Source organism: Dermacentor silvarum, chromosome 1 (assembly GCF_013339745.2).
Source record: "Dermacentor silvarum isolate Dsil-2018 chromosome 1, BIME_Dsil_1.4, whole genome shotgun sequence".
Taxonomy (NCBI): Eukaryota; Metazoa; Arthropoda; class Arachnida; order Ixodida; family Ixodidae; genus Dermacentor; species Dermacentor silvarum.
In genome coordinates this window covers 368,030,310-368,049,451 of record NC_051154.1, presented here as the reverse complement: position 1 = coordinate 368,049,451, position 19,142 = coordinate 368,030,310, and the positions used below count along the sequence as shown (strand labels likewise).

Below are 19,142 nucleotides of genomic sequence, written 5' to 3'. Positions count from 1 at the left end.
TAACACGGAATACAGGCCCAGAGTGCGGCTCATAAACACATCGGGATAATGAGGTGTAATTTGTGGATAAGTTTCTCGCTATGGGTAATATAGGAGCCCCTTTCTCGCAAATATGTCTTGGTTGAGAGCGCGTGTGCTAAAAGTAGACTGATTGTCCGCGCTTTCCGTGCAGCTACCGAAGCGACTGTGACAGCCTTTCGCTGTTTAAAGGTTTAAGCCTTTCGATGCCAAGCGCCTGAAATATACACAAACAACGCGCTTGTCCAGACCCAGAAAGGTCGCAAGCATCATGCGAAGGTAGGGATTACCCTTGTACGGTTTAGTTGCATCCTTGAGCAAAAAAGAAAAACCGGGGAGTGACAAGTCATTTTTAACGACGGGCTGTCGCTCTTATCGTTATCACAAATGGCGACTTGCGGCAACGTACTGCGCTTTGTCGGGAAGCTGTTATGGTTCATTCTTTAGAAAGGGTATTTATTTTTTCCCGCAACGTAACTTACGTCATCGGGGCAGATTTTAAAACATAAAGGTCTTGGGTCAGGCGGTGGTACCTAGGTGACATGAACGCCCGAGAAAAATGGACTTGTACAGTCACTTTTTTTTGGAAGCGCTGATAACGTTACAATTTTAACCACAATAGCACTTCGTACATGGCAGTTTTCCTAACAGCTTAACAGAAGGCTAATCAGTCCTCATATTAATAAACTTATAACTTTGTACCAGAGACACTCTCAGATGACTTCAATATATTTACAATAAAGGGCGCCATAATTTCCACCATGGCTTTACGTAGGTACGTTGGCGCACTTCATGTAATAATCCCAGTCAGCCTGCTCACATATAGCGCATTACTAATCACATCTACCATGGCCTCGGCTACATCCCAAGAAGCAATTTCCTACCTATTTTGATTACTTAAGACTCGGTAGGCTTAAGACAGGCCAAAATTCGAATAGGACTGCGTAGTATGGAATTAGTATGGAACCTAGAGTGATCTAGAACGTATGCATTACACTCGAGTCTGTCCAGAATTAGACAGTAACATTCATTTACTCTGACTATTCATCTATGATCAGTGTTAATAAACTAAACGCATGCTGTGCCGATCTTTTCCCCCACCTCACCCCAAATTCAGCTGGGCGCAGGCTACCACCCTGCGTCTGCTACAAACAAATACGTACCCTTCACTCGCCCGCCTTCACCTTATATTCCCTGAAGTCTACAGTACACCCAACTGCCGGTGCTGTGGCACTCACCCGGCTACGCTTCCGCGTGTGCTGTGGGGGTGCCTAGCACTGTACACATACATTAACACCACGACCCCCTCGTCGAGGTTGCGTGAGGCTCTGCGGAGCTCCGCCCTCGACGACCAAACCTGGGCGACCCAGCACGCCCGTGAGGCGGCGGCGAGGCAAGCCCTCGACGTCCCCTCATGGGAGGCTTAGGCCCGGCCATCATAAAGTGCTGGCTCTACAATAAATGTTTATTCCTCCTTCTGAGCTTCTATCGCTAGGTTTGCGTCGTGAAGTCGCCTGAGCTTGCACAAGTTCTACAATTCTACGCTCCAATATCCCATCACCAAGAGCTCGGCGCTTGTCATCACGATTAAGCTAAAAAGCAACCTCGCCTTCAGAACGTATAGTCAGCGTCACAAGCTTTCGTACCCCGGAAGGTGAAAAAATATTTATATTTCTACGCCTTAGTCACGCATCGTAGTATTCGGATTTACAGCGTATACTGGTCTAGAGAAAACAAAACAAAAGTTTTGCATAGTTTTACTGGCTGCGGGGTAGCTGCGTTGAAAATGAACTTATTCGCAGAACCTCGGCCGCGTAAACTTTTGGCGGCGACTGTGCGATTGAACACCTGCATTTTCTTTATTCCGCACACAATTTTTTTTAATGAATGGCCTTCCAGCCAACGTCATGCAGTGCTTACTCCTGGTTAATTTTCAGGACAGCAGACTCAGACATGACTTATTAAGTAGAAGAACTGAACTATTATGTAGCACGTCATTATTATCACCAATCAGGTGATAATAATGACGTGCTACATAATATGTAACCAAAAAAGCATAATAACATTGCCTATGAAATTTTACTAAAATCTCAGGACTACAAAACTTCACCTGTTCGTCTTGTGTACGTCCCTATACTTTCTAGCAAACTGAAAGGGAAAAATTCAAGGGTGAAATTGACATCTCTTGTGGCACCATGGCAGAAAAGGGAAGGTGTAGCTTAGTGGGCCCATATGAAAGTATCAGCTGCGATTGTGCTACTCACGCACAAGGAACGACACTTTTGTATTTTTTTACAGGCAGTAAAGTGATAAATGGTGTCCGTGGACGCTGGAGTGATCATGACAATACCACCGTACCGATATGGGTGATAAACGATTTTAATAAGGGAACATTTCTGCAAGCCTCACGGTCCTTTCTCGTGTTTCTTCAATTGTCCAAACACGTTAAATTTAGCGTAGGAGAAAATTCTTACAGAATTACTGAAGAATTGTATCAGTAATTATATCATGGTGCTGCGATCTGATTCAGCAATAGAGTTAGTTAACAACAGAACAGCAGAATGCCATAGTAACTTTGGTGATTCTAGCCGAAAAAAATGTCTTGCAACGCTTTGTGGGCATAACTCAAAAAGGGTGTGGTCTGTGATTGGAATAGTTCTCTATTTTTACACGACAAACTACATTAACACGCCCCGGTGTCCTTTCGCATTATTTCCAATACTCCTCTGCGTACGTCGTGGTAAAAGGATATGAAGACCTTTAGTATTTCGGGAATTTCGTGAAGGTATATGGGAATGGTTCAAATGATAAGACACGTGCGCTGCATATTGAGGATAGAATGTTTATGTTTCGAGGCATTGGTTTGTACTAAGCAAAAAAGCTTGTTAAATAATTCGGACAGCCTTCATTTCCACCGAAGATCCGGTACGCAAAAATTCTGCTTTGATATAATGCAAATATACTCAGTCAAATAGCTTCTGTATTCCTTTGTAAGAATACTACGTCTGGGTCTGCAGCCAAGTTTTCTACTTCTGCGTCTTTTAATTGCACTCACGGGAAGCTGTTTATTTTTGTGGTACGTTTCAGTCTGAACAAAAGTCGCACAAACACGCCTTTCCATGACATAGCTGAATAGGCAAAAATATTTCGTAGTAATGTCTTCATAAATGTTTGCCTTAAGAAAGAAATCAACTTTGAAAACACAAAGTTGGGTTTATTGTCTAAAATACATTACACCTAAAGTGCAAAAGAAGTTTGGAAGCACGTTCGCATGTTCACGAAACCAGCCAGCTATTTTTTTTAGGAAGACGTTGGTACAGTAGAAAGAAACGAAACAAGAACCGCAACTAAATGACCTGCGTTTCGGAATATGCCATCTGGCGGGAAACGGCCAAACTAAGCAGCGACAAAGTGATAAAAAAAATAGCTGCGCCGCTGGCTTCGAACCTGCGAACTGCCAATCGTGGTATCAGCGATCCTAATCAGTGGTCGCGCAGAACGCTCGGCTATGGGTTTGAGTGCTGCCCGAGGCAAAAACTAGGTTTATATACGTACCACAATAAATTCTGCGACCTTGTTATGAAAACTGCGATTTTGGAACGACTTTTTTGCCATTTCAAGAGTTGCTGCTGCAACTAGCTGAAAGCCGAGTCATTGAAGTTGATAAATCCCCAATAATACGTCGATCGATGCAATAGGCTCATCGCAAATTGCTTTTTACTGGCCAAAAAAGCCTCCAAAATTTGGCCTTTTCCATAGACTCCCATACTTCGAACTTCGCCCGCAATTTGGAACGGGTTTTCTGTCGTAAGTAATGGTACCGCTTGCATGAGATGTCGGGCTAAGCTCCTAGAGCCTATTTCCACGGTAATATTTTGAAAGATGGCTTGTATGATTAGTTATTTGGGAAAAACGACGCTCTCCCATAGAAAATGCGCATGTTTTCAGAGGCGGCCACTAGAGGCGCTGTTCGGCGATGTCCCAGATTCCTGGTATTGTGAATGAAAAAGACGTTCTTAAGTGCATAAATAGTTGTGCTTTTTATTTTGAAGCTAGTAGTCTGTTGTCGTTTTTATGTTTGTTGTATATCTCACTATACACAGCATCTATAAAAACCTCAATTGCGAGTCAGCGCTTCCCCTTGCTTCTTTATCAGTCTTCTTTGTTTGCATGCTCGTTTCTGTAATAAACAATACTATCATGTCTCCAATACAGCCCCTCTATATAGGCAAAGGAAATGATGCCAAACGTCAAGCAGTCAATTACGCATAGGCACAATTTTTGCTCTTTTATTGCTTCCACGTGCCCCCACAAGGAAGCTTGTCTTTTTGTAATTCTGCTAACATAGTAACATGGAGGAAAAAAATTTCTTCCTCCATGAAGGAAGTTTTTATTGCGATAGCAATTATATGGACACTTCAAGCAGATTTCTGCCGTCGTCGTCGCCGCCGGCGTGAGGTTCTATATAAAGTCCAAGGGCGATAAAATCTTGCAACCTGGCGCCAGGGAAACTGGCGACGCAATCTCCCACGCGAAATGAGCAAAGCGGGAAGGAAGCGCGGCAGGGAGGGGGGGGGGCGGCTTCTACTCTGCCAACAAATGTTTTCATGTACTTTGCGCTTTGCGCTTGGCTCTTTATTATGTTTGCGCCGGTACGCGCTACCGGTGTTGTCGCGCGCGCCTTATTTTGCAAGCGACCTCCAAACGGCTGTGACCTTTGTAGGCGCTGTGCATTCGGCCGCTCAGTTTTCCGTTGAAGCGATAAACCGCACGAAACTTCGCTCGCTGCGGCAGCTACGTTTCCTGCCAATGTTTTGAAAGTGGTTGTCTGCGTTCATCGTGTGTGATCTATTCATGTGTGCTTGGGCGCGCTGACACCACGCTTGTTAATTCAGTTAGTAGGTGAATGTGTCCAACTTAATGCAGCCGATAAAACTACTATCCCTACTCCGAATTGCTCTCTGCTAATTCGCTATCGCAATTAATGCTTCGCCTTTCGGGCGAAACTGCGACATTTTTTTCCTTCCTCCATGAATCGAACGGATTTTTTAAAGGCCCGTTCGATTCGCCTACACCACTGTGAACCAGTTCGGACACCGATTCACGAAAATTTCAGTAATTTTGCAGCTCGATTTCTGCGGCGCAGGCACAGCGCGGCACACGAAAGGAATGCCGAGGTGCAGACCCGGTGCAGGTGTGTGTTTGGTCCGACCAATGTGCACGGCTTGCGTTAAATAGGTCCTGAGCTGCTGGTGTATTCGGATTCAGAGCCGTTAATACACCCGCGCTTGCCTAGACACGGCAGATACCCGTAAGCTCGGTTTTAACGGCGCTTGTGCATGTGTGCTGTGTCGTCTGCTGCGCTGCTGCTTCGCACCTGTACCACAGTGTATTAGAATATAAGGTATGTACATTCTAGGACACTGTACCTACACGACTGCACCAAGTCGGCACCGACAGTAGAAAGGGTGCAGCAAAATCGCGAACCAGCCCTGCACCTTTCCTGTATATTTTGAAACGAACGGCGGGTTTCTCATAGGGTGTTCAAAGGCGCCATTGCTGCACCGCTGAAACGAATGAGCTGTTAATACAGGTGAATCGAACGTGTCAAAAGTGCGTTCGATTCAGCTACACCACCTGCAAACCGTAGCGAAGCAGCCACTAGTACACTCTACAGCCACGGAAAGCTGGATTGCGGATCGGATTAGTACAAACATTAATATACATTTTTTTCGTTTTTGTCATTCAATCATTCTGGTCAGACCCGCGCGACTTGAACGCGCTTCCCGGTATGCTTGTTTTTATGGCGTATCATGCGCCGTAATTGATGAAATAATAATGTACTTTTATACTGGTTATTCGAGAGGTGGCGCAAAAAAAGAGCGTCGGTTCCTCGAATTCCTCTCTCTCCTTTCGTCCCGGAATTAGCGCCATCGCCATCGACGACAGCCTTGCCTTGTGCGCAACGTGGTAACAGAAGAGACCGAAGTCAACGTGTGCGTGAGTATGCATTTTTTTCATACGAGAGTTTTCTTGTCGTGGTTGTACCTTATGTGCATTCTCATCTACGGGTCAACGTCGTGTGCGAGTATATGCGTAGTTAATGGCGCGTGCGAAATATGCAGCGAGCGCGCGTGCGGCTAGGCGATCGGTCGCGTACTACGTGCGCTCGAGATGAGTTCAATCATGCGCGCATGGTATATACTCCGGAATGGCATTGACTAGACCACATTATTGATGCACAGAAAGACGCTGGGCGTAGATTTCATGCACGACTTGCGTGATATAGCCACACTATAGATCTTAAATGAGGTCTGTCGGGGATTTACGCGCGTGTTACCCGGCCACAAGCACTTCATCTCCTGCATCGTTTAGGGCAGCGGAGTCTACACGCAACCGTGCCGGCCAGGAAACAAATTAGCCGTTTTCGCGAGAAATTCCGACGTCACTGCTGCGGTGGTGTGTGCTGTAGCCCCTGTGCCAAGTAAATTTCAGTTCTGCTTCTTGCATACTGTCAGAAGGCTGGTAACATGTTTCACATTTATATCAGCCAACTAACCTGTGTTGTAACAGTAAAAATTTACCGACTATATTTTTACTAACATGCTAGAATATGCAGGCAGTTCGCTTACAAAACTAAAGCCATAGAGTCAATACAGTGATGTGACTTTCTGTTTGCATGTCACAGGTTGAGAAAAGTAAGGTGGGAGCTGATTCCAATGTTCCGACTAGAAAGCAAAGCTAGTATAAAAGGTTGCACACCACTGAGCTCTACTATAGGGGGCTGGATAGCGCATTGAGAGCCTTCGACTGAAGCCAACCTTGTCCAGGAAGTTGGTACTTCATGACTTTGCTGTGGCATTTCACCTGCACGGGAGTGCGGCATTTCTTCTATAATGCTTGCCTGTTGTGCCGTAAGCTACCAAAGCAGTACAGAGAAGTATTTCGAGAAGACGTCCAGAATTTTACATCATAGCGCCGACAGCGTCGCTAACATGACTGGCGCGTGCTGAAAACACTTGTGAATCAAAAACTGCTTTTTGTAAGAAAAACTTCTCACGTTCCGATTCAGAACGTCGTAAAAGCTCTCACCACACATGTGGAGAGATGTCCTAGATGAGGAAAACCAAGAAGAAAAATTTTTATGGCAGCAATATTATGTGATAGCACACACTAGTAAGTGCAGCGTATGCCCTACTTTTGGGACAAGCCGCTGCACGACACTGCATTTCCGCTGGCTGCATCTACGCCTGGCTCTGTGGGCAGCAAAGCGGCATCCGGCAAAACATAGTAGAGATCAGTGGTGCACACAGTATTTTATGTCCCCTTTCTTGACACCAGCTGAACGAACAGTAACTGTTTCCAAAGCAGAAAACCTCAGTACAGAGCAAGGGCTCTGTACACATTTCATCGTAAAGTGGCTGATGCTTGGGCAAAGCAAATATTGTGCATGGTACTGCGCATAGTAGATTTGCATGAGGCAAGCTAGGAGTCAAAAAGCCTGCTGGATACTAGCAAATGACCAACATATTGTTGCATGTTGAAATTATTTTTTTTATTCCTCCTCCCTCATTTGTGTAGGGGAGACGGCTCTCACAACTGGAGAAGCCTGGGAAGCATGCAGTACTCCACAAAACCGGTTTCAACGTAAAATGCGTCTGCATCTCATAATTTCATGGCTGCAATAGTGAGCCCACTGGTAAACACATCAAAGTGTTCATGATTGCCATGAATTATCCGCTTTGTCTGCACATCATACTTATCTTGAGAAAGCTGATATTGCCTTTAGAGAAATTGGAGATGTGAGCTTGCATTTGGGAACGCACAAGCTCAACACAAACAACACCAGAACAATTTGTTGACAATTCCGGATAGGGAATCTTCAAAGCACGATTTTTTTAGTGGTGTTATGATTATGCTTAAGGTTGTTGATTGTTACGTTCATATAGTGTTCAAGCATTGCTGTAACAACATCCTTCGCTTGGAGTACATAGTAAGGGTGTAGTCCACATGAGCTGGTGGCGTTTTGCTCCATATTCAAAAACTGGTTTCTTCTTCAGTTTAGATTTGTAATTTTGCATTGTTTATTAGCTGTTGTATGTAACCTATCCTAACCAAACCTAGCCTAAACATTTGAATAGTGAACACAACTTGACCTTTTTGATTGATTTTGTGGATTGTACACCCTTACTGCAAACAATTTAATTTGATAACTGCTTCCACCTTAATAAAAAATAATTGCTTGAAGAAGCCATAGCCTCCAATAATACTAGCATGACACGATTATGAAAATTGTAATATTGTACTTTGATTTATAATGTTTTTAAACATATGGAGCTCTGCCTGTGGTGTAAATGGGTTCCTGATATCCATTCGTGATGCAAGAATTTAAAGAATAAACTGAAGCAAGAATGTTTACCTACTTTTCAAGAGAAGCTCATGGCAATTTCCTCATAAAAAGTAAAATAACTATAAATAAGTGTACTGAGCTGAGAAGAGCGCTACAAATGTCTCATTCGAATAGTGCCATATACAGAAGCTACAACAAATGTTTACTATTTTGGTTGCATTCCTATATATGGTCCCGTCACTTGTAGCAAGATGCATTCAGAATGACCACAGCTCAGTCATGAGTGTGGTATTGTGCAATGAAGAACATCTGGCATCACCCGGAAAGTGTCGCAAAGTTACGAATACAACTTAAATGGGTTCTTTTAGGAAAAAGACTTAGCTCACGAAATTATCCTTCTTTTATGCAGCCTGTCGAGACAAGGTTTCTTTACACGGCATTGGCCCTCAAGGAAGAAACCGAGACCGCTGACTGCCGACGTTCATTCCTGTTCCGGCAAAGACGGGCTAGCAGTAACCAGCTGTGTTTTACAAAGTGAACTCATCACAGCTTGAGCCACTCCATGACACAAGCAGTTGCTCCTCGAGCCACCGTGCAAAGGTTCCTTGGGGCACAAGTCCAACTCAGCACCACCACCTTTCTTCTGCAGTTTTTCTACCTACTTAGCTAACCAGGTGGGTCAAAGATGGCAGAGGGAAAGGGAATCGCAGCTTTAAGCATTGAACTTGCTCAAGCTTAATGCAGTTTGAGAGTGAACAGTGAACGAGAAATAGGTAGATAGAAATAGGACACATCTTCTCCCACAGAGAATTGGCAGTGAAAAAAACAGCTTATGAAGGCTTGAATATTGGTCGGAATAATTTGGCATAGGTAGGATAATTACTATGAATGTTTCTGGCAAAGGTAGTGGTAGTAGGCTGAGTAATCAAGGAGTTTAGATGTAGATTAGAAAACAAATTTCATTACACTATCAGAATTTTAAATCATCCCAAAATTCTTTTGACGGTTTATGCGTGTTGAGCGACAATGCTTCTTGATGCCTGCTTCTTGCTGACATCATTCTTATGCTGCATAATTCACCTGTTCAAGTTCCGTGTTTCTCCCGGCCGTACAAGCAAATTTAAATTCATCACAAGAAAACTTATAGATGATATCCGGAAACTTGCTGTATAAATGAGATGGCAGCATGCACCCCAGGCTTTCTTAGATATGCGTTCAAGAGCCTCAGATCTCGTGAATGTTAGACATACTCCTGCTGAGCAAGTTTTTGGTATCATCTACAAGGTCACTTCAGAATATGAGTTTGCTTAAATTGGAGAAACAGTCAATCGAAGGCATGTCAAGCGATATCGCTGTCGATCCATCTACATTCCAACTGAAATAAAAATAAATATAGCAGAATCGCAAGAATTATTGGGATGATGCCATTCTTGCAGTGGAATGAAATCCTTCTAATCTAATTATGCAATCCCTAATAATTCAGACTACTAAATACTTCCAAAGGGGTTGCGTCGTGAATTCTGCATGTTGTATTTCTTCCGTATTTTCTTATTATAAGACCCAACGATGCTTAAACAGCAGAGAAAACATTAAGAGCGGAGTACTTAATACTTTATATTGCTCCATAAATCAGTTTCCCTGCCAACCTCATCATTCCGCGCTAATAATGTTTGGGAGAATGTGTGAGACAGAAGGCACCTCACGCATAAGGTAGTGCTGTTCACTTTGATTGGTTGGGAATGAAGGTCATACTGTACATGGATATGATAGCCATACGTGTCCATTACCTTTAAAAAAAGGAAGCCAAACTGCGAGTCGGCCTAGGTGGAACAGATTCATTTAAAAAAATGTTTTGTGCATAAACAAACACGCACTAAGAAAAGGAGCAACACAAGCACGATCGCTTTCTAACAACTGGTTTTATTTTTAAAGGACCATTTACTTAAGAACCCACAGACCTGTGCTATCCAGTCAACAGAACACATCAATAGCGCATATAATAACACTTGTGATAAAAATGCCACGGATAAGCGCGACCCGGTCAACATAAAAACAGCGATGCGCATAAAAACAGCGATGCGCATAAAACAAGCACTTAAGATGAAAAGAAAGGAGCGAATCTAGCAGTGAAACAGAAGGATTGCGGGTGCATTTTTCTTTTAGTGTTGCAATCCAGTGCGCTTCCACAAATTCTCTCGCGGTTTGATTTCGATGCCTAAACAATATGCCGTTGCTTAAGACAAGGTGAGCATGCATGTTCTTGACAATGCATGGCCAAATGCTTACTAGGGTTACCTTTCAGACTGGAAAAGTGTTCCCTTAGCCTCGTGTTAATGTATCTTGCAGTCTGCCCTACGTACACATGACCACATGTCATAGGAACCTGATACACAACTTTCTTCGCGCAATCAAGAAATTGGTTCTTACGCCGATTTTTAATACTGCATTCTTTCTTTGCATCATCCTTACTTTCGAACTTACTTTTTATCTTGTGTTGCTGGAGTCTTTGATATTATTCCATCTGCAAAGGTACCTCAGTATTGACAAGGTAAGTAAAATGATATTGGGTCTTCCTGGACGTAATGGGCAGTGTATGCCGTTTCTAGCAAGATCACTGAAACTAAGCAACATTTTGTTGGATAGTTGACATCGGAAGTAGACAGACCATCTGGATTGCAATATGACGTAATTTTTGCTTCTAGGGACTATTTAAAATGTGCTGAACTAAAGTTTAGAGAGGTCAAGTCCGTTGTGCTTTATATAGTATGTATATATTCAGTCACCATGTTTATTGCTTATTTGTTCTGCAATGGGGATGTTTGCCTAGCAGCACTCGATCTGGCGTTTGAACGGGAGACTGAAACAAGTCAAAAGGGAGCTATGGCGAAGCGGGCGAGCAAGCGTTGCTTGTCTTTTTCTTCCTTCACCAGCACCATGGCCCAGTCCCTTCAGTACAGTTCACTTTTTTCCCACAAAGTGAACACTTGGTAACTTTTATGGAATACATTCTGTGTTGAAATAACCTACGTCGTGTTCAAATTTCACGTCCTGTGAAATCTGAGCACGACGTAGGTTATTTCAACACAGAATGACGTGACTAAGTATATGTACACTCACTATCTTTTGTAAATACTGTAAAACAATTTAGGGCTTAATTAGCTAAATACGAGCGGCTAGAAAAGGTCATGCCTTAGTTGGCCAGTAGATGTTTAAAGCATTTAAAAATGTTTTCAAGACATCCTCAAAACGTCCAGCAGAACGTTTTGTAGCCGTTTTCAAAACGTTCCCAAGATGTCTTGCAAGACGTCTTCTAGCCGTCTTTAAGACGTCTACCAGACGTCTTGCAAAACGTCTGATATCCCAAATTTGGCGGTGCATTAGACGGTCTTAGAGACGGCTACAAGACGTTTAAAGACGTCCGACAAAATCTTGGTAAGATGACGAAGTTCTTAATATCTTGCCAAAATGTCTCCAAGACGTCTTCTAAACGTTTAAAATGGTTTTGAAGACGTCTTGCTCATCTTGTCAAGACGTCTTGAAGACGGCTTATAGACCAATGTGTGTTCAATGGGCAAGGCTTTGGCCTTACAAGAAACCCTCCAAAGGTTGCCGTTAGTCACGTGGCAGGAAAGCTATTGGTCTCTCATATGGTACTTTTATTTTGGAGGTATTGCCCCTAATCTTTCCACAAAATTTCAGTTGCCCTAAAGTTGAAAGGTTCTTTAACTGCGTTATGCTTGGATTAAATTCACTGGTGTTTGGATTATTTCGGCTGGCATTTGGATTAAATTCAGTGGTGCTTGGATTAAATTGAATGTCGCTCGGATTAAAATGACTGGCACGTGGATTAATTTGAATGGCAGTCAGATTAAATTGACTGACGCTCGGAATAAATTGACTTGCGCTTGGATTACATTGAGCGGCAAAACCTGTTGACAATTCAAGTTGATAGTTCTTTAGGTGATGTAAGGGATAATGCGCTGACGAATTTCGAAGTCTGTGAGGTAATTAGGTGCAGAATGGACATTGCTAAGCGCTCGTTTTTCTGCCTGTTTGCAGGCTTCATATGAAACGCTTACCAAGTTTGCCCTCTTCCCTGAGAGAAACAAAAGTGGAAGCAATAACATATTTCGACAGAATGTGGATCATAATATGTGTGACGCGTTATCGGAGGTTAGAAGTGTGTGGGTTTATAAGGTGCGCAAATGGCGACGACAACTTTCAGTTTTCTACACCTATACGCTTGCTGAGATAGTCAGCTCGTATGTTCTGCTTCACGGCCGCTGGACCTGGCATCCAGTGGAAGGTACAATCGTAGCCGCGTTTTTAATTCGCATGAAAAATGGTGCTCACTAAAGTCATCCTCCTGTAAGCTTGTCATCAAATGTGCGAGCAAATGTTTCCGTGCAAGTGTTTCTGCGTGGTGGTGCAATGACTGCTAATTAAATCTGCAGAGGAAGCCAGCTCCTTCCTTCTGGAAGTAGACGAAATGCTGCCATGCCAAGCAATAAAACACATTAGCTGGATTTCTCGAAATTGAAACATTACAACTCGCTAAATATTGCGTAAACACGTTCCATATACCGTATATAAAACCATTGAAGTAGTGTTTTATGCGTGGAAAATATTTATCTACGTTTTTATTGCTATGGCATGCCACGTTTATACCGATAAATGTGACCAATCGCCAAGCTAGAAAATTGACTTGAGCCTTTCGTGGTCTTCTGACTACAGGTTTTCGCGCTCAACTTAATCCGAACGCCAGCTATTTTATACCAAACGCCAGTCAATTTATTCCACGCGCCACACATTTAATCTCAATGCCAAATAATTTAATCTACGCGCCAAGTATTTTAATCCTCATGCAAGTGAACTTAATCCAAAGTGTAGGTCCCCTTGCGGGGTGTTATAGGAACTTCAAAATAACGACGAAGTGTTATAATTTTGCGCAGACCAAACGTAACTGAAGTCGACCTCTTCATACGCTACGAAGCGTACTTCAAACCACACGAAAAAGAGTCACGTGACATAACGCAACTTTCTTGTGGCTGTCATGGGTCATTCCCAACCATACTGACATGGATATCAAACGAACGGGAATTGAAGAAGCTATGCGATTGTGAACACATAACGAATGTCAAACCAGGTGGGAAAAAGGTCTCACGTGACCTCACGTATCTTTCGCTGGTCCATGCGTGATTCCCAACCATATTGACATGGATATCAAAGGAACGGCCTTCGAAGAAGCTTTGCGATGGTACACACGTAAAGAACGTCAAACCAGGTGGGAAAAAGGAGTCACGTGACCTCACGTGTCATCCGCTGGTCCATGCGTGATTCCCAACCATATTACATGGATATCAAACGAACGGCCTTTGAAGAAGCTCTGCGATGGTACACACGTAACGAACGTCAAACCAGGTGGGAAAAGGTGTCACGTGATTTCACGTATAATTCGTTGGCCCATGGGTGATTCCCAACCATATTGACATTGATATCAAACGAACGAGCTTCGAACAAGCTTTGCGATTGTACACATGTAACGAACGTCAAACCATGTGCGAAAAGCGTGTCACGTGACCTCACGTATCATTCGCTGGTCCATGTGTGATTACGAACGATATTGACATGGATATCAAACGAACGAGCTTCGAACAAGCTTTGCGATTGTAAACATGTAACGAACGTCAAACCATGTGGGAAAAGCGTGTCACGTGACCTCATGAATAATTCGCTGGTCCATGTGTGATTGCGAACGATATTGACATGGATATCAAACGAACGAGCTTCGAACAAGCTTTGCGATTGTACACATGTAACGAACGTCAAACCATGTGGGAAAAGCGTGTCACGTGACCTCACGTATAATTCGCTGGTCCATGTGTGATTACGAACGATATTGACATGGATATCAAACGAACGGTAATTGAAGAAGCTATGCGATGGTGCAAACATAACGAATGTCAAACCAGGTGGGAAAAAGGTGTCAGGTGACCTCACGTATATTTCGCTGGCCCATGCGTAATTCCCAACCATATTGGCATAGATATCAAACGAACGGCCTTTGAAGAAGCTCTGCAATGGTACACACGTAAGGGACGTTAAACCAGGTGAGAAAAAAGTGTCACGTGACCTCACGTATCTTTCGCTGCCCCATGCGTGATTCCCAACCATACTGACATGGAAATCAAAGGAACGGGCTTCGAAGAAGCTAGGCGATGCTACACACGTAACGAACGTCAAACCAGGTGGGAAAAGGGTGTCACGTGTTCTGACGTAACTTTCTTCAGACTCTCATGGCTCATTCCCAACCAACTGACATGAATATCAAACGAACGGGAATTGAATAAGCTATGTGATGGTACACTCATAACGAACGTCAAACCAGGTAGGAAAAGGGTGTCACGTGACCTCTCGTATCTTTCGCTGGTCCATGCGTGATTCCCAACCATACTTACATGGATATCAAACGAACGGGCTTTGAAGAAGCTCTGCGATGGTACGCACGTCGCGTACTTCAAACAACGTGAAAAAAGAGTCACGTGACATCACGTAACTTTCGCCAGGCTCTCATGGGTCATTCCCAACCGTACTCATATACATATCAAACGAATGCGCTTCAATAAAGCTCTGCGCTTGTGCCCACGAAAAGCACGTCAGACCAAGTATAAAGCAGTGTCAAGTGACCTCAAAATTTTCAATAGACATTGGGTGATCTACGAGCATACTAACAATGCATATTAAACGAACGGGAATCGAACAGTCAATCTGACTGTTTCCACGTAAAACGACGGAAACCAAGAAGAAAAGCGCGTCACATGACTTCACGTAACTCTGCATCGAATGTGACTGACTACTGAACAGATTGACATGGATATCACGGCGCCAGGAATTTACCTTGAAAGGAGGTGATGCGCATAGAACTGAATCGGTAAACTTTACCATAACTTTTTTATTCCTCGCACGCACACAGGGAGACTGAAATACGTGCGAATTCTGGTTTCAGTAGTTGGTATTCACACATTACCTATACTATCGAATTGCTGTGAAGTTCGCGTTACTCGGAATGTTGTGTTGATTGTGCGTAATTACTGCACACTGACTGAACTGGAAAAAGATAGTTTCCTTTTTTGCGTATTTTCTTATTTTCTTTCTTTCTTTTTAGTGAAATTATTCCTTATCTGTTATGAAGAAACAAATGTTCCAAATTCATGCTAATATAATGATTAAATGTCTTAACTTCGCTAATTACGAACTTTCCTGGAGATACAAGCCACGTCACACTTTTCATGTGACGTGGCTGGGAACTCGCCAAAAGAATACTTACGCTATAAAAAAAGTACTTCAAAACTCTGCCCGTTAGTAACTTCGAAAGGGTACTCCCAGCTTATAAAATGCATACTTACGGGAACATGTAGTACGAACCCTGCTGCAGTTAAGCAGTTTTATTGCTGACCAAAAGACCGCTATAACACTACAATCGCGTAAACACACATGTTATTAGAAAACGAAGCTAAAAACATTTACTTGAAATATTTTTGTTTATTCATTCATTCATTTCTTTTCGCTGCACATGACTCTTACGTTGGTGCACTGTATTGAAGTTCGGTAGATGGCAGTGACAACAGTACCTCAAATCCCTGTACATGACATAATTTCTTTTAATGTAGGAAAATCCTACAATGGTTGGGCCAGACATCGCTAGCACTGTTTGTGAGATAGTGGATGAAAATCCGGCATTTACGCTCAATAAAATACGGACAACACTATCTGAAATGTACCAAGGACTTCAAGTAAGCACGTTTACTATTGACCGACTGCTCGATGGTCACGGCTACACCCTGAAACTTGCCACTCCCAGACCAGCTGATCGTAACCGGAGCGACGTGAAGCGTGACCGCAGCGACTACGCGCAATGGCTCCAAAATCAAACTTTAAATCGCTCCCGAATTTATGTCGATGAGACAAATTTCAATGTGTGGTGTGCCAGAAGCTTCGCCAGGGCAAAGCGCGGAACACCAGCTGTTAGAATGGTGCCTAGCACGAAGGGTGCAAACATAAACGTTATAGCGTGTATGTCTGCAGATGTAATAATTATCTGGAAGGCAGTAGATGAAGTTCATTGGCTAGTATTCAATGAATTTCTTGCTGAAGCCTCGAAGCAAGTTCAACAAAATGTCCCCACCAGCCTCGCCGTATTCATTTTTGACAACGCACCGGCCCGCCATCGCGCTGAAAACGCCACCCTCGTAAGCATGACAAACTCTGTGAAGAATCTGCCACCCTACAGCCCCTTCTTCAATCCTATTGAAGAGATGTTTTCAAAGTTCAAGTGGCATGTTAAATCTTTCGTGAGTGAGCGCCACCACGAATTGCTCACAACTTCACCGGGCATGACATAGAAAGAGCACCGACGGGCCATGCTCATCGAGGCAGCCGTACACTTCATGCAGCGAGTACAAAGTGCGGACTGTGCTTCATATGACGAGCACACTTGTTCCTTTTTGGATGCCGCACTGAACTGTTGCGACATGTGAAGGCCATCTTTATTCAATGAGAAAGATTGCCTGAGTGAGTGCTGCTGGGGTTATAAACAAATTTCCGTAATTCAATTAACGTATTCCTTTAAACCGTTTTACAATAAACAGCAATACATTTTGCTATGTTTGATTTCACTTACAGCCGTCCCAGTATAACTGAATTAGTAGAGTAGTGAGCAAGCGCTAACTGGGCGCACGGATTCCAGGCAGATTAAAAGAGAATACAGAGTTAGGTTAAATATGGGGGTTTTCGTGTAGCACCATGATATAGTTATTAGACATGCCGTAGTTGGCAATAATGAAATGATTATGACTACCTGGCGTTTTTCACAGTGGACTTCAATCTAAGTATACGAGCGTTGTCAAATTTCGCCCCTTCGAAATGCGGTCGCCGAGAGCGTGGTCAAACCCGCGCCTTCGAGCTCAGCAGCGCAAAACCATGTTTATTGAGTGCACCGCGGCGAGTGAAAAATCACAAGTAAAGGTGACTTCTTCTTCTTCTTTCTGGGGTTTTACGTGCCAAAACCAGTTGTGATTATGAGGCTCGCCGTAGTGGAGGGCTCCGGATTAATGTTGACCACCTGGGGTTCTTTAACGTGCACTACAACGCAAGCACTCGGGTGTTTTTACATTTCGCCTCCATCGAAATGCGGTCGCCGCGGCCGGGATTAGCTGACTTAGCTGACTGAGCTACCCCGGCTGGTAAGCAAAGGTGTCCTTGCACGCAGAGGTAACGATGAAGGTACAGTGCTCAGCGATTGAAAGGTGACGCTTCGAGGGCATCGCTGCGAACAATTTTTGCGCCATCTATGAGCCCTCGGTCCACCGAGTTGAAAAATTGTTGTTAACGATGATAGCCAGAGCCTTTGTGACGAATTTGATACCCCCTGATCACACATTGTTGACTGATGGAGCAAAAAGCGCCAACCGTCATGCGGTGCGATTATGGCGTTTAAGTTGCTGAGCACCGTACAGTCCGTTCTGCCGGAAAGGAAGTATACGATACAGGGTGTCGCAACTATCATGCCCCAAGATTCAAAAATATGCAAATGCCACGTAGCTGGAGAGAACCAAGGTAATCTGGCTTGCCGTCGCTTGGAGATACTGAAATTATTTTGCACTCTGCCTAATTACATAATTAGTATTAATTATTCAACTTGTCAAACATAAAATTAGTTGAAAAGTTTCAATGAGAAAATTGTAGAGCTACATGAAAAACTACAAATACAGCTTTTTGTTGCTCAATCCGTGCTACATAAAAGTGTATTCGCGAGCTTCTTACACACATAAAAGTGTGTAAGAAGCTCGCGAATACACGCAAAGTGCTTCGAGCGGCCAGTCACGCGGCAATTTTGCGTGTATTCGGAGGCTTCTTTGATGCTAGGAAGAACAATTTTATGCAGCTCGTACTGAGCAACAGAAAGATCCTGACTCGGCTACAAAAAATTATCAGGCAAGTTTGCACTCGGTCGCGCAAAGCTTAGGCACAGCGAAGCTTACTGGCTGCTACTGCTAGGTATGAACTTGCGTGCTGCTAGGTGTTAACTTGGTTTAACTTAACTACGCATGTAGGAAGGTATACTCGAGCGATCATTTTCGGAGGCACCTTCCCTTTCGCGACATTTCGCGTGACTAGCGCCGGACGCGTAGGTGCCTACGAGCGACAGCGCTCCTGGCATGCCACAAACACAGGCAGGCTAACGAAGGTTGGCACAGTGCCACGAACGCTACTGCTTGCCGCCTCCGAACGCGTTGGAGGCTTGCCGTTCGATATCAATCGGCCAGCTTCGCTGTGGCTTGAGCTTTGCGCGGCCTAGTGCAAGCTTTCGCCTTTTTTTTCTCCTGGATCAGCGCGCCGCGGAGAGAAGAGACGCGGGGGTCGGGAAAGCAGGGTGCTGGCGAGGAGGATACCACTACGCGGTCTCCCCCTCCTTTGAGTTGCCATGGCTACCACGGCTACGCACGACAAATTGCGACTGGCTTAAAAAGCTTCGCTGTTAAAAAAAATAAATAAAACCATCTTTTCCAGCTCAGTCAGTGTGCAATAATTACGCGCAAATCAGCACAGCATTTCGAGTAACGAGAACTTTACAACAATTCGAAGAGCAGCGTTAATGTGTTAAGAGCAACTAACGAAACCAGAATTCTCACATATTTCAGTCTTCCTGGGCGTGGCGAGGAAACAAAAAAAAGAATTATGCCAAGCTTTACCGATTAAGATCTGAGTACCATCT

The 19,142-nt window shown here is 43.8% G+C and overlaps 1 long non-coding RNA gene across 1 annotated transcript in view; it reads left to right on the top strand.

Annotated features, from left to right (window-relative positions):
• Nucleotides 1–15,285, top strand: part of LOC125942412 (uncharacterized) — a 161,720-nt gene extending 146,435 nt beyond the window's left edge. The window contains exons 3-4 of the long non-coding RNA XR_007465081.1: nucleotides 13,515–13,652; nucleotides 14,757–15,285. This is a non-coding gene — a long non-coding RNA (uncharacterized LOC125942412). The remainder of the gene's footprint in view (nucleotides 1–13,514; nucleotides 13,653–14,756) is intronic.
• The last annotated feature ends 3,857 nt before the right edge of the window (nucleotides 15,286–19,142 follow it).